Source organism: Macrobrachium nipponense, chromosome 3 (genome assembly GCF_015104395.2).
Source record: "Macrobrachium nipponense isolate FS-2020 chromosome 3, ASM1510439v2, whole genome shotgun sequence".
Lineage (NCBI taxonomy): Eukaryota > Metazoa > Arthropoda > Malacostraca > Decapoda > Palaemonidae > Macrobrachium > Macrobrachium nipponense.
Window position 1 is genome coordinate 110,175,813 of NC_087202.1, and position 12,540 is coordinate 110,188,352.

The 12,540-nt window shown below is 43.8% G+C and overlaps 1 protein-coding gene across 2 annotated transcripts in view; it reads left to right on the forward strand.

Moving 5' to 3' along the window:
• The first annotated feature begins 2,703 nt into the window (after window positions 1-2,703).
• The window catches only part of LOC135221955 (palmitoyltransferase ZDHHC22-like), a 307,849-nt gene continuing 298,012 nt past the window's right edge, over window positions 2,704-12,540 (forward strand). Inside the window, exon 1 of one of the 2 annotated variants that reach the window (XM_064260001.1) lies at window positions 2,704-2,961. The gene's annotated coding sequence lies outside the window, so the exon portion shown is untranslated. Of the gene's footprint in view, window positions 2,962-3,018; window positions 3,137-12,540 lie in introns of those variants that run through there. The other variant, XM_064260002.1, reaches the window with a different exon arrangement.

The following is a 12,540-nucleotide window of genomic DNA, read 5'->3' on the forward strand; positions in this document are numbered from 1 at the left end:
ATCAGATCAATTTATATTCACCATACACAAAACTGAAACATAGGAAAAATGAAATAAAATCGAGGGATAATGAAACGCATTTGATAAATGTACAGTTGAAATTAATTTAATAACTAAAAGCTAAACATATCAAAGAGTAATAACATAAGTGACATATGACATTAATCACTCAATGGGAATTATAATTAAATGGCACTCAAATGAAACAAATTACGACAAAATTCAAAGAATCAGGTCAATCGCCCTTTCCAAATCCATACACACATCACTACACAACACTAGATAACAGGTCACCTCAAAAGTTGAGCCAAGTAGCTGTTCGTTCCGTCCTGCATTCGGGTTTTGCTAGGGAAAAGAGAAGTTATACAAGTACCTCGAATGCAGAACTGACTTACAAGGTTTTCATGAACATAAAAAACTTTACCAAGTTCGTTGTCAGAAATAAATTCCAAATATAATAGTGTTCAACTTCAACATATTTATTAAATGTAGTGAATTAATTGGTGTTGTGTGTCAAGCAAAGGAACGATCAGAGAGGCGAAGCTACTACCCTTCCTTTCCCCTCCCGATCTTTTGACCTCTCCTAATGGCTTCTCTGGCAAGAGGCACAAACAAGACCCAATAACACCTTCAAGTCTTACCATACTTGATATGCGCAATACACTAACCAAGAGCGATTTCACATATATAAGAACAAATTAATTGTCATAACTAAAACAGTAACTATACTGCGATACTAAAACGTCTTCTGACGTTTATGTAAAAAAAAAAAAAAAAAAAAAAACTTCGTCTTTGTGTAAAACCATCTTTTCGGTGCTAATCGCACCACAGATACTACGTACTAGAACATAGCAAAATCAGATAAAATGATGTTAAGAGTGTCATTCTCGAGTAGATGTGGTTCTTTTACCATTATTATGCCATGCAATATAGACGTACATATTTTACAAAATATATGGGCAGGCAAATATATTTGGGTTTCACATGAATACAAATACAGTAACATAGTTCCTGTCTGTCGATTACCTGACAGACGGCAAGACGCAGTGAAAATCAATCAATATTTTCTTATGAGACAACCACTAATAACTATAATAAGAGACAGATGGCACGGAAGCAAGTGAATACACAAAAACATTGGAAAATAAAATCGTTGTGAGAGGAATTCCTCACATTTGTTAGACTTGATTGATTAGTCTTGATGTTCCCCACATGTACGAATTAGTGAAAAGGAGTTTTACTACTATGCCACATCTTACAGCCAGAACACAAATTATAAAAGTTAAGGGGTAACAAGTATTACTTAACTCCACAAAGCATTTACATAACAGATTAAAATATCTAAAATGATACAAAGTAGAGAATTTTATCAGTCTTACATGTTTACAGTAGAACTCCCCTATCTGTTTATATAGTTATGCCACCGACATAATAAAAAACGTCAAATATGTAGTAATGTAATAGAAAATGTAATGTTGTTATGGTAAACTGTTACAACCCGTAAACATCCCACTTCAATCTAGAAAAGCCCACAGTTGCTGAAATTCCATCATTCATCAGCGTAGAAGAACCAAAATATTTAAGACGGAATATGTTCGACTGAACGCAACTCCACGTTAGAGCTCTGATAATCCCGGGCAGAGTTCAGTTACTACACCGAACCACCTCCGCAACTATTACCTACCTGCAGATTTCGCTGGGCTAAATAACAAATAAAGCACATCTGCACCACAATACACGGATTGCACCCAATACGTGTTCTCCAGTTACTTTTTAAGAAGGTTTAAGAATGGGTCTTACCAAGCTCATATAATCCCACGGCGTTTGTATTATCAGCTGTAGTCTTCATTTAGAGGCTACTTTTTACTGACGCAAACTGTGTTTATCACTATGAACCAGTTTCATTCTTGCTTGCGGGTTTGTGACAGTCTTTAAAGACGAAGCATCTTTTAGTGCGCAGGTTTCGTTTCTTAACAAGGTGAAATGCCGGAATTTGTTGGTTCAGATTTTTGGTTCCAGCTTTCCAAGGGATATTATCAGTATTCGCGAGGATGTATATTAGGTACGATCTCAAAAACAACAATTTCCAGTTCTGACACATTTCTATGGTGTCAATAAATTTTTTTTCGTATGAAAAATACTTTGTTTTTAAACAAAACATATCATAGACAACTAGGCTGTGGCTATCATGTATGAAGTATGGAATTTGACATATATTTGAAATACGTTGTTGTTGCAATTGCTATTATTAACGCCCATTTCCGAGAGAGAGAGAGAGAGAGAGAGAGAGAGAGAGAGAGAGAGAGAGAGAGAGAGAGAGAGAGAGAGAGAGAGAGAGAGAGAGAGAGAGAGAGAGAGATGTTGAAGACTGAAAGCATAATTCAATCTGGTTATTTATTCTAATAGTATTACCGTACAGCAATGCCGACTAATATTTGACAAAGCAGTGCACCATGAGTGCACCCTAGTCTTTGTTCACCTGCGACTAACTTCTTCTAAATACTGCACGAGAAATTGGGAATAGCCGATAGCGTAATTTTTTAATGGGTGTTCTTGTGACGCTCATGTCGAAACATGCATAAAAAAGCTTTACATTTTAGTTAATGTTAAGCAGTCATAGAAGGCGCAATCAATAAACCACACCCCCGAAATATGCGCACCTGCCTTCGAAGAAAATTAAGAATGTCGGAGGAGAGTGAGCACCACCTGAATCATTCAAGCGCAATAATTCTAATAAAACCAGTAAAGTTATAAATCTACGACAAGATTTATGTCTTACATCATTTCAACTTTTCTTATCATTCGTCTTCTGGAAAAGATGAAATTTTTCTCCGTACTTTACTCCTCCAGAATCAGTTTTGTTTACAAGCACAGCTGCTCTGCTTAGGTTGCGGGTTCGGATATCGTTTGTAACTTACAATTGCCCGACAATTAATTGAGCCTTATTAAAATAATTGAAACGTAAGTTTTTAAAGGAGATTGTGTGTTTGAACTGTTGTGGTATCAGGTATTTTATGAATATCCACTTGACAAAGGATATTACTCACTTAAACGTCAGTCGATCATAGGATGGGGTTGACCCAATCTTAAAGCCCAGCCTTGATCGTTGTCTACTCTAGGTGATCATTCCTACTAGGTTGGTAGTAATAATAGTGGTAGTTTCTGTAAAAATACAATACTCTAACAAGTATACAATAGGTCCTCCGTTTTCTCGTACATGCTGATAGGTAAGTACTAGGTAGTCTAGTAGCCTAGCTACCTAGGTACCTACCTAGCCTATATTTAGGGTAAACAACCGACTGGACTGGCCAACCTACCTACTGACTACCGCGTTTGTGGCTACCCTTCGATAAAGTACTTTAACACGTCCTGACACCGGAGATGGTCATCAGTCATGAGTTGTTGGTGGTGAGAGGAACAGTTCGAGACCTCTACTCTCCTTTCGAAGTAGTACCTAAGTATTTTCTCCAAAGTTAGAAATTAAGGCCATATTTTAAGATTAACCAGAGGGTAATGAAAATTGTGACCAAACAAAGTGCACACTACCCCCATAATGCTGTCAAAATTTTTACTTACCACTAGCCTAAAATGTTTCGAAGATTGACGCCATCCCGATGTTTGCGGAGTCGCTTCTGTCAACAAACTTCCCATTTCCTGTGCTAAATCCGCACACCACTTGTACCCATAGACGCTAGGGCACTTTCATCACAACAATCGTAAACACCGACTTCCAACCGACTTCTTGTCCTTAGGAGTTTGACTCGAAGACCCTTCGAGCCACTCCGAGAGTCGTCAGACAGGGATCTGACCCTCAAGACCCTCTTCTTGCTGGCCCTGGCATTGGCGAAGAGAGTAGGGGAACTTCGTGGTCTGTCCTTCAACGTTAAACATTCCAGGGGATGGGGATCTGTGACGCTCGATTTCGTCCCGAACTTCGTAGCTAAGACTCAGAATCTGTCGATCCCTGACGACAGGTTCGAGTCTTTCACAATCCCTTCCCTATTGGACTTCACCAACAATGATTCGGGTGAGATGCTGCTATGTCCTGTGAGGGCGCTACAACGCTATCTGAAGAAAACTCGACATCTCAGGCCTGAGTGTCAACGCCTCTTCGTTATCACCGGGGTGACCAAGAAAGAAGTATCCAAGAACATCCTTTCTTTCTGGCTGCGTGAGGTGATCAGGAGGGCATACGAGGCTGATGGTAGTGACGACATCCGTACGCTCCATCCGAGAGCCCATGAAGTCAGGAGCATTGGTCCTTCCCTTGCGTTCCGCAAGAACTTCTCCGTGGCGTAGGTCCTGAAGGCAGGGGTCTGGGCCAACCAGACCACCTTTACCTCCTTCTACCTTCGGGATATTGCCCACAGGTCCTTGGATACTTTTTCCTTGGGACCTGTGGTGGCTGCTCAACACATTGTGGAGCCAACCCAGCCCCTAGCAGGCAGAACAGCATCGATTCCTGGTGTGACTGTAGAATGGATGAGTGAATGAGAGTGTGACTTGCTCCTCTTCCCCATCTTTTTCTCCCCTCTACCTGTGGGCAGAGGACCATGGTCGTCACCCTGCTGGAAAGGATGAGATGCAGGTAAGCTACTCGACTGAGCCCCATCCTATCCCTTTCAGTAGGGATAGGAGTGAATATCCACCACTTCCCCCAACAAGGGGGGGAAGTGGAAGCTAACAAGAGACAAACTCATAACTTTATGTTGCCTCTTACAACCGGAACAAATTCTTGCTTGCTAGTTTTAAGAGATACGCTTGCCTCTCTCTTATTACTTGGGTCCAGAGGTCTGACCATTGATCCTGCGGTACATAACCCACCCCCGATTCAATTGGGGGAGAGGCTAGGATACCTCCCTCGCTCTTACGACCAGGGAGGCAATCCAAGGTTGGGCGAACACCAGTCTGTTCTCAAAAGACTCAGATTCCTCCCACCAAGAAGTGAGTCTTCCTATTGTAAAAGGACCGAAAGGTTTGTATATCGTACCGGAACAAATGACAATTTGTCCAAAATTGCATTTTAATGTATGACACTTACCTGGCAGGTATATATATAGCTATATTCTCTGTTTCACCTGGCAGAAATTTTCAAAACTCGCGGCAAACGCTAGTAACCTATTAGTAGTTCAGGCAACCACCACCCCGTTACCGTGGCGCTAGCGCTAGGAACCGTTCCCAATTGGGCCAGATTTTCTCTGGCCAGCCGAACCGGCACATTGTGGTGGTTGCTAGGATTTTCATTCTCGTTGTTGACTTTTCATGGATTTTTGGTATTGTACTCGGAAACGTTAGCTTGGCATTCGCTTTGGATTGTTCTTTAAAGATGTCTGATACTGGAAGTATGTTTAGAGTTTGTGTAAAAGAGGGGTGTAAGGTAAGGTTGCCGAAAGCTTCGGTCGACCCTCATACTATTTGTAAGAAATGTAGAGAGAATGTGTGTACTTGGGAGAATAGGTGTTTTGAATGTGAGAATTTATCAGAGAAGGAATGGAAGATATTTATGAAATATGTTGAAAGGCTTGAGAAAGATCGTGTAAGGAGATCTGTTTCTCGTAGTGAGAAGTCGAATTCTTCTAGCAAAAGGAGTGAATGTATTTCCTCTCAGCTCCTTCTAACGTAGAATTGGGTAGTTTCCTTCTCCCCAGGTATCTCCTGCGCCCGCTGCTGTATCGGAGGAGGCGAACGATACACAGATTGTGAAGGTGTTCGCTGCCCTTGCGTCCATGGACGACCAGATACAGCAACTTACGGATAAAGTTAGTGCTCCTAGACCTAGACCTCTGTCAAGCTCCCAGACCCAAGGAGAAGGCATGTCGACAGTCGAAGGGAGGCGAGAGAGGTTTTGTCCCCGGTCAGGCGTCCCTTCGAACAGTCCTGTTGCAAGTTCCCAGGCTGTTGCAGTTCGCCGCAGAAAAGGCGTACTGGGAAGTGTGCGTCCTCGGATGGTTCGACATCTGAGCGGGAACGTCGGTATTCAGTTGTGTCTCGCCCCCTCAAGAGGACTTTCAGGACATCGACCGCTCTCGAGAGACATGCTCAAGATCGTGAGGCTTGGAGTAGTCCGGAGGTTTTGTCCTCCTCGGAAGACGGGGACGCAGTTCCGATCAAGAGGAAGAGGATATTTCGTGCTAAAGAGGACTCAGTACGGCCTTCTCGTTCTTGGATTTCGATGAGAGACTCTCCTCCTTCTTCTTGCTCTTCCCCTCGTCTCTCTCCGTCAGGTAGAGTACAAGATCGCTCTCCGTTACGTCGCAGATCCTGCTCGTAATCCTCCTCCTTCGTCCTCTGCAATTCAGGAAGATAGTACGAAGGGTTCTTAAGGGAAATGCAGTCTAAGCTTTGCAGTTCTTGTGAAGTCTTGGATGCTCCTGTGCAGGCATCTTCGAGGCGGAAGGACGATTTCCTTCCCGTTAAGTCTTCTAAGACGGAAGACAAGGGTTGCGTTCGCCGAGGACCGCAGGACGCACTGGCGCTACGAGAACGGGCGATCGCTTGGTTATTCAGGACGCAGACGCAGGAAGAAGAAAAATGGTTTCGGAAGAAGCAGGCCACCAAACGTCAGGACTCGAGATCAGTTGTGGACGCAAGACGCAGGCGGCAGGAAGCAGATGTGTCTACGATGGACGCAGGACGCAGGCGGCAGGACATCGATAGGCGGCAGGACGCCGATTCTTCGTTAGCCGCAGGACGCAGGCGGCAGGACGTTATTCCGTCAGCGAAGCGTCAACACGACAGTGATCTGCAAGACATTTCTTCAGCAGAAGAGGATTTGGATTTAGTTGAGGAAAAGAATACGGAACCTTCTTCAGATTACAAGATTCTGACTTCACGTCTTCTTTCTATTTTTGAAGGGGAATTCAAACCAACAGCTCCTTTATCTCCCTTATCGCAGTTTTCCAAGACTAGGACTCCAAAGAAGTCCTCTTTCCTTAAGATGACTCTGTCAATTTCGGCGAAGAAGGCCCTTCAACGTGTGAATGACTGGATGAAGGATAAGAAAGAAGCGGGGAAATACTCTTTCGCCTTTCCACCAGCTAAGTTAGCATCGAAGTCAGGAGTATGGTACACTACTGGAGAAAGTCTAGGCCTGGGAGTACCTGCCTCCTCCCAGGGGGACTTCTCCAGTATAGTAGACAGCTCACGCAGACAGGCGTTACAGTCTGCTAAGGTCTGGTGGACTTCGTCCGAGTTTGACCATCTTTTTAAAGGGATTTTTAGGACTTTCGAAGTCTTCAATTTCCTAGATTGGTCTTTGGGAGCACTGGCGAACTCCCTAGAAGAAGAAGATTCGCAGGATATGGAAGCGGCTAAGAGCATTATGTCCTGCATGGACAAGGCTCTGAGAGACGGAACGAATGAACTGGCTTCTTTGTTCACAGCAGGAGTACTAAAGAAGAGGTCGCTGTTGTGTTCTTTCGCTTCAAAAGGGGTTTTCAACTCTCAGAAAATCGGAGTTGCTGTTCTCTCCCCTTTCGAAACAGCTGTTTCCTTCAGAGGTGATTAGGGATATAGCTCTCTCCCTTTCTCAAGGCACTCAAGATCTTCTCTCTTCTTCAGTTAAGAAGTTCTTACCATCCAAGTTGGTTAAGAAAACTCCTAAGGAAACTAGGCCTTCGCAACAGCCCTTTCGAGGCAGAACATTCGCTCGACCCGCCTTTAGGGGTAAGAGAGTACCCGCTAAAAGAGGAGCCAAGACCACCTCTAAACAATGAGATCTCAGTCCTCCAGACGACAGTGGGAGCCAGACTTCAAGGTTTTTGGGAAGTTTGGCAGAACATGAAGGCAGATCCCTGGGCTGTCAACGTAGCTCGGGAAGGGTACAAGATTCCTTTCTTGAAGAAACCTCCTCTTGCAACATCTCCGAGAGCCCTCGGGGCAAATTACAACGATTTAGTGAAGAAAGCGGCTCTGTGGGAGCAAGTAGCTTCCATGCTAGAGAAAGGAGCCATAGAGCCTGTTCTGGATCACGAATCTCTGGGATTTTACAACCGGTTGTTCCTAGTTGCAAAGTCCTCGGGAGTTGGAGGCCAGTTCTGGATGTTAAGTCAACTGAATCTTTTCGTAGAAAGACCAAGTTCACTATGGAGACGAACGATTCAGTACTGGCAGCGGTACGTCCAGGGACTGGATGGTGACCCTGGACTTACAAGACGCATACTTTCATATTCCGATTCATCCGGAAGCAGGAAGTTATTTAAGGTTTGTGATTCAGACAGGGCTCTTTTCAGTTCAAGGCCCTGGCTTTGTTCGGCCTTTTGCACACTCCCCAAGTGTTTCCCCACACGAGGATGATGTCCAATGTGGCGAGATGTTTGCAACTTAAGAGGGATCAGTGTCTTTTTTATCTGGACGACTGGTTGATAAGATCCCAATCAAGAAGTCAATGTCTGGAGGACTTGAATCAAACATTGAACTTAGCAAAAGACCTAGGTCCTTGTGGTAAACATGGGAAAGTCTCAGTTGAATCCCCAACAACAGATAGTTTATTTGGGGATTCAGATATCGTCAGTGACTTTTCGGGCTTTTTTTTTTTCCGTCCCCCGAAAAAGGCAAGCCCTATGCATTCGGAAGGTGCAGGACTTTCTAAAGAAAGACCGATGCTGCAGCAAGAGAGTGGATGAGGTCTACTGGGCTGGGCAACACTCTCTTCGCTAGAGAGGTTCATTTCTTTAGGAAGACTGCACATGAGACCTCTACAGTTTTTTCCTGAAGGATTCATGGCCAAGAAAATTGCAACGAACCGGATTCCTTCCGTTTCTAATTCCTGCCGAAGTGAAGGAGGAATTAAAGTGGTGGCTAACTCCAGGCAGGTTAGCAAGATGGGATGTCGCTTCAGCAGAAGAGCCCAGACCTCATCTTGTATTTCGACGCGTCGGAACGCGGGTTGGGGAGCGACATTAGGCCCTCAAGAGGTGTCGGGACTTTGGAGCAAGGAAGAAACAAGTTGGCACATAAACAGGAAGGAACTGATGGCAAATTTTCTTGGCCTTGAAGCACTTCAGAGAGTTGATTCGAGACAAGACAGTGCAGATCAACTCGGACAACACCACGGCTCTGGCATACATCCGCAAACAAGGAGGGACTTCATTCTTTTCCCCTTTACAAGCTGGCAAAGGAAAGGAAGTTCTGCTTTGGGCGGAAAGAGGAAAGCGTCGTTGCTGCTCACACCAGGTTTATACAAGGAGAGAAAAATGTGAGTGCGGACCTGTTGAGCAGAAGAGAACAACTTCTCTCGACGGAGTGGACGTTGCACATGGAGGTTTGCCAGAGCCTGTGGAAGTTGTGGGGCCGTCCGGTAGTAGATCTGTTTGCGACAGCCAGAACAAAAAGGTTACCAACCTATTGCTCTCTCCGGTTTCCAGATCAGGAAGCAGTGGCGGTCGAGACGCATTCCTGATGGATTGGACAAACTTAGATGTGATACGCTTTTCCTCCGTTCAAGGTACTGGGGAAAGTTATGAAGAAGTTCAGGGAGAGCCAGAACGAGGATGACCTTAATAGCCCCGTTTTGGCCGGCCCAAAGTTGGTTCACAGAGGTACTGGAATGGACAATAGATACGCCAAGGACTCTTCCTCTAAGAGTAGATTTACTCAGACAACCCCACTTCGACAGGTTTTCACAAGAATACCCTCGCTCTGGGTCTGACTGCGTTCAGACTATCGAAAGTCTTGTCAGAGCGAGGGATATTCTAGAGAGGTGGCCAGTGCAGTGCTAGAGCCAGAAGAACCTCCACAATCACAGTATATCAGTCGAAGTGGGAGAATTTCCGGAAGTGGTGTAAGAACAGGAAAGTGTCTTCATCCAGTACCTCTGTGACCCAAATCGCAGACTTCCTTCTATACTTGAGGAAGGAATTGGGTTTGTCAGTTTCGACAATCAAAGGTTATAGAAGTATGCTAACCTCAGTGTTTAGACCACGAGATCTAGACATCTCGAATAACTTAGACCTTAGAGATCTGATTAGTCATTTGGTACCAAGAAACAACCCCAAAGCAGGCCACCTGCTTGGAACCTCGATGTTGTCTTGAAGTATTTAACCTCTAGCAATTCGAGCCTTTAGAGAAATCCTCTCTGAGAGATGTTGCTAAGAAAACTAATCTTTTTTAGTCGCCTTGGCAACGGCTAAAAGAGCTAGTGAGCTTCAGGCCATATCGAGAAGGTGGGATGGAGACATGCAACGCAGTGTGTTCATTCCAAGAAGGTTTCTTGGCCAAGAATGAGAATCCAGCTAATCCTTGGCCAGATCCTTGAAGTTTTGGGTCTGTCTGAGTTAGTGGGTCCGAGCAAGAAAGAGTTCTCTGCCCAGTGAGAGCATTGCGTTTTTTATATGGAAAGAACAAAAGAGATCAGAGGGAATTCTGATGCTCTGTGGTGTTCAGTTAGACCCAGTAGACCCATGACGAAGAACGCTCTAGCCTTCTTCATGAGAGAGTTGATTAGAGAAGCTCATATGTTTGTGTCAAGAGCAGAGCTTTGGTATTTTGAAAGTGAAGGCTCATGAAGTCAGGGCAGTTTGCGACTTCATTTATTAGCTTTTTAAAAAGAATTTAGCCCTCAAGGAAATTATTGAATCCACATATTGGAGAACTAATTCAATATTTGCGTCTCATTATCTTAGGGATATTCAGACAACCTTTGATAATTGTCAGACGCTAGGTCCATACGTGCCTCTGGTACAGTATTGGGCAAAGGAGTTACTACCCCATAACCTTCTTTTAAGCTAGTTGATTTTATTAGGTGATGGTGTTTGTGTTTTTTTTGGTCGTCTGAGAAAAGTGTTCGGTACTTTTATCAGTCTTGTTAGTATTATCTTGGTGTGGTGTGTGGGTAGTTCAGGTAAATGATCTATTACTAGCTTGAATGCCGTGGCATAAGAGGGCTGTACGGTTCTGTCAACACATTGGTCACGTCCAGTTGTCAGTTCCAGTCTTAGCTTCTTCAACATACAGGACACTTCCTTGTTGAGAGCTCCTAAGGATTAAGCAGGCTTAGAGGCAGGACCTATGAAGTCAGCTACCTTAGCAGGTAAGGAACCTAGAGTAATAATTTTAATAATATTTATAATATTTTTTATACTCTAATAATGTTGCTGTCTTTGACCCACCTCCAAATGTGTCAATCAGCTATATATATACCTGCCAGGTAAGTGTCATACATTAAAATGAAGTTTTTATGTTAAAACAAAGTTTAATGTATACTTACCTGGCAGGTATATATAATTTAATTCCCACCCTCCTCCCCTCAGGAGACAGGGTTCAGAGAAAATCTGGCCCAATTGGGAACGGTTCCTAGCACTAGCGCCACGGTAACGGGGTGGTGGTTGCCTGAACTACTAATAGGTTACTAGCGTTTGCCGCGCGTTTTTGAAAATTTCTGCCAGGTGGAACAGAGAATATAGCTATATATATACCTGCCAGGTAAGTGTCATACATTAAACTTTGTTTGTTCCGACACGGCATACAAACCTTCGGTCCTTTTACAATAGGAAGGTACTAGCGGCAGCTGGATAGGTCGTAAGCTTTCGAACAAGGGGTTCGGTAGTTAACTGCTTGTCGACAGCGCGCGCGCGCGACTGGTAGGTAAACAAACCACTTTTGCTTTCGGCCTGCTGGCGTGTGGACGTGTATCATCGCTCTGCTGCCCGCTTCATCGTCGTTTGCTTTCGCATGATTGTGTTTTTTCTTTTTCTATGTATCTAGTGAAACTGAATTGTAAGTACAATCATTTCATTGAATTCAATTGTGAAATTAAAGGATCTTGGTTCACAACGCCTCCGATTACCCGAGTGCCCGGACTGAAGGGCGTAATTGCGGAATTCATTTTCCCAGAATGATCCTCGTATTGTGTATGCTCGGTGCCGAGGGCGGGAGCGCTCGCTCCGAGCGTATATTGGGTTGGAAATGTGTAGATGAAAAATCGTAAGTAAGTGCTCTTTTCATTTATATTTTTTGACCTGTATGCCCGTTGCCGAACGAATGCGCTCGGCACGGAAAACTTATTCAGTATGAAAGTGGAATCGCAAGTACAGTATTCTTTTTCATTTTCATATATTATTTTTTATTGTAGCAATACTCATTTTGGGATCAGTTTCCGAGCTTGCCCGAGATTGATCCTTCCCCTTTTTAATTTGAATGAAGTGAAATCGCAAGTGCAGTTCTTTTTCATTTTCATTTTTTTATTGAGATTGCATTGTTGACTGGGATCAATGTTCCGCTATTCACGGAATGATCCTCCTTTCCCCTTTTTATTTGTATGAAGTGAAATCGCAAGCGCATTAGTCTTTTCATTTTCATATATTTGTTGATTGCATCATTTCATTATGGATCAAGGTTTCCAGAAACCTTGATCCATAAAGGTAAGGAATGAAACCTTTTCACCCTTGCGCTCGGTACCGAGGGCGCAAATGCGCTCGATCCGAGCCCTTATTCATTGTGAAGTGAATCGTTTTGCAAGATGCATTTTCATTTTGTTCCTTATTATTGATTGCATCAATTTTATTTGGTTCAAGTTCCGCTCAGTCAGGGATTGATCCTTAT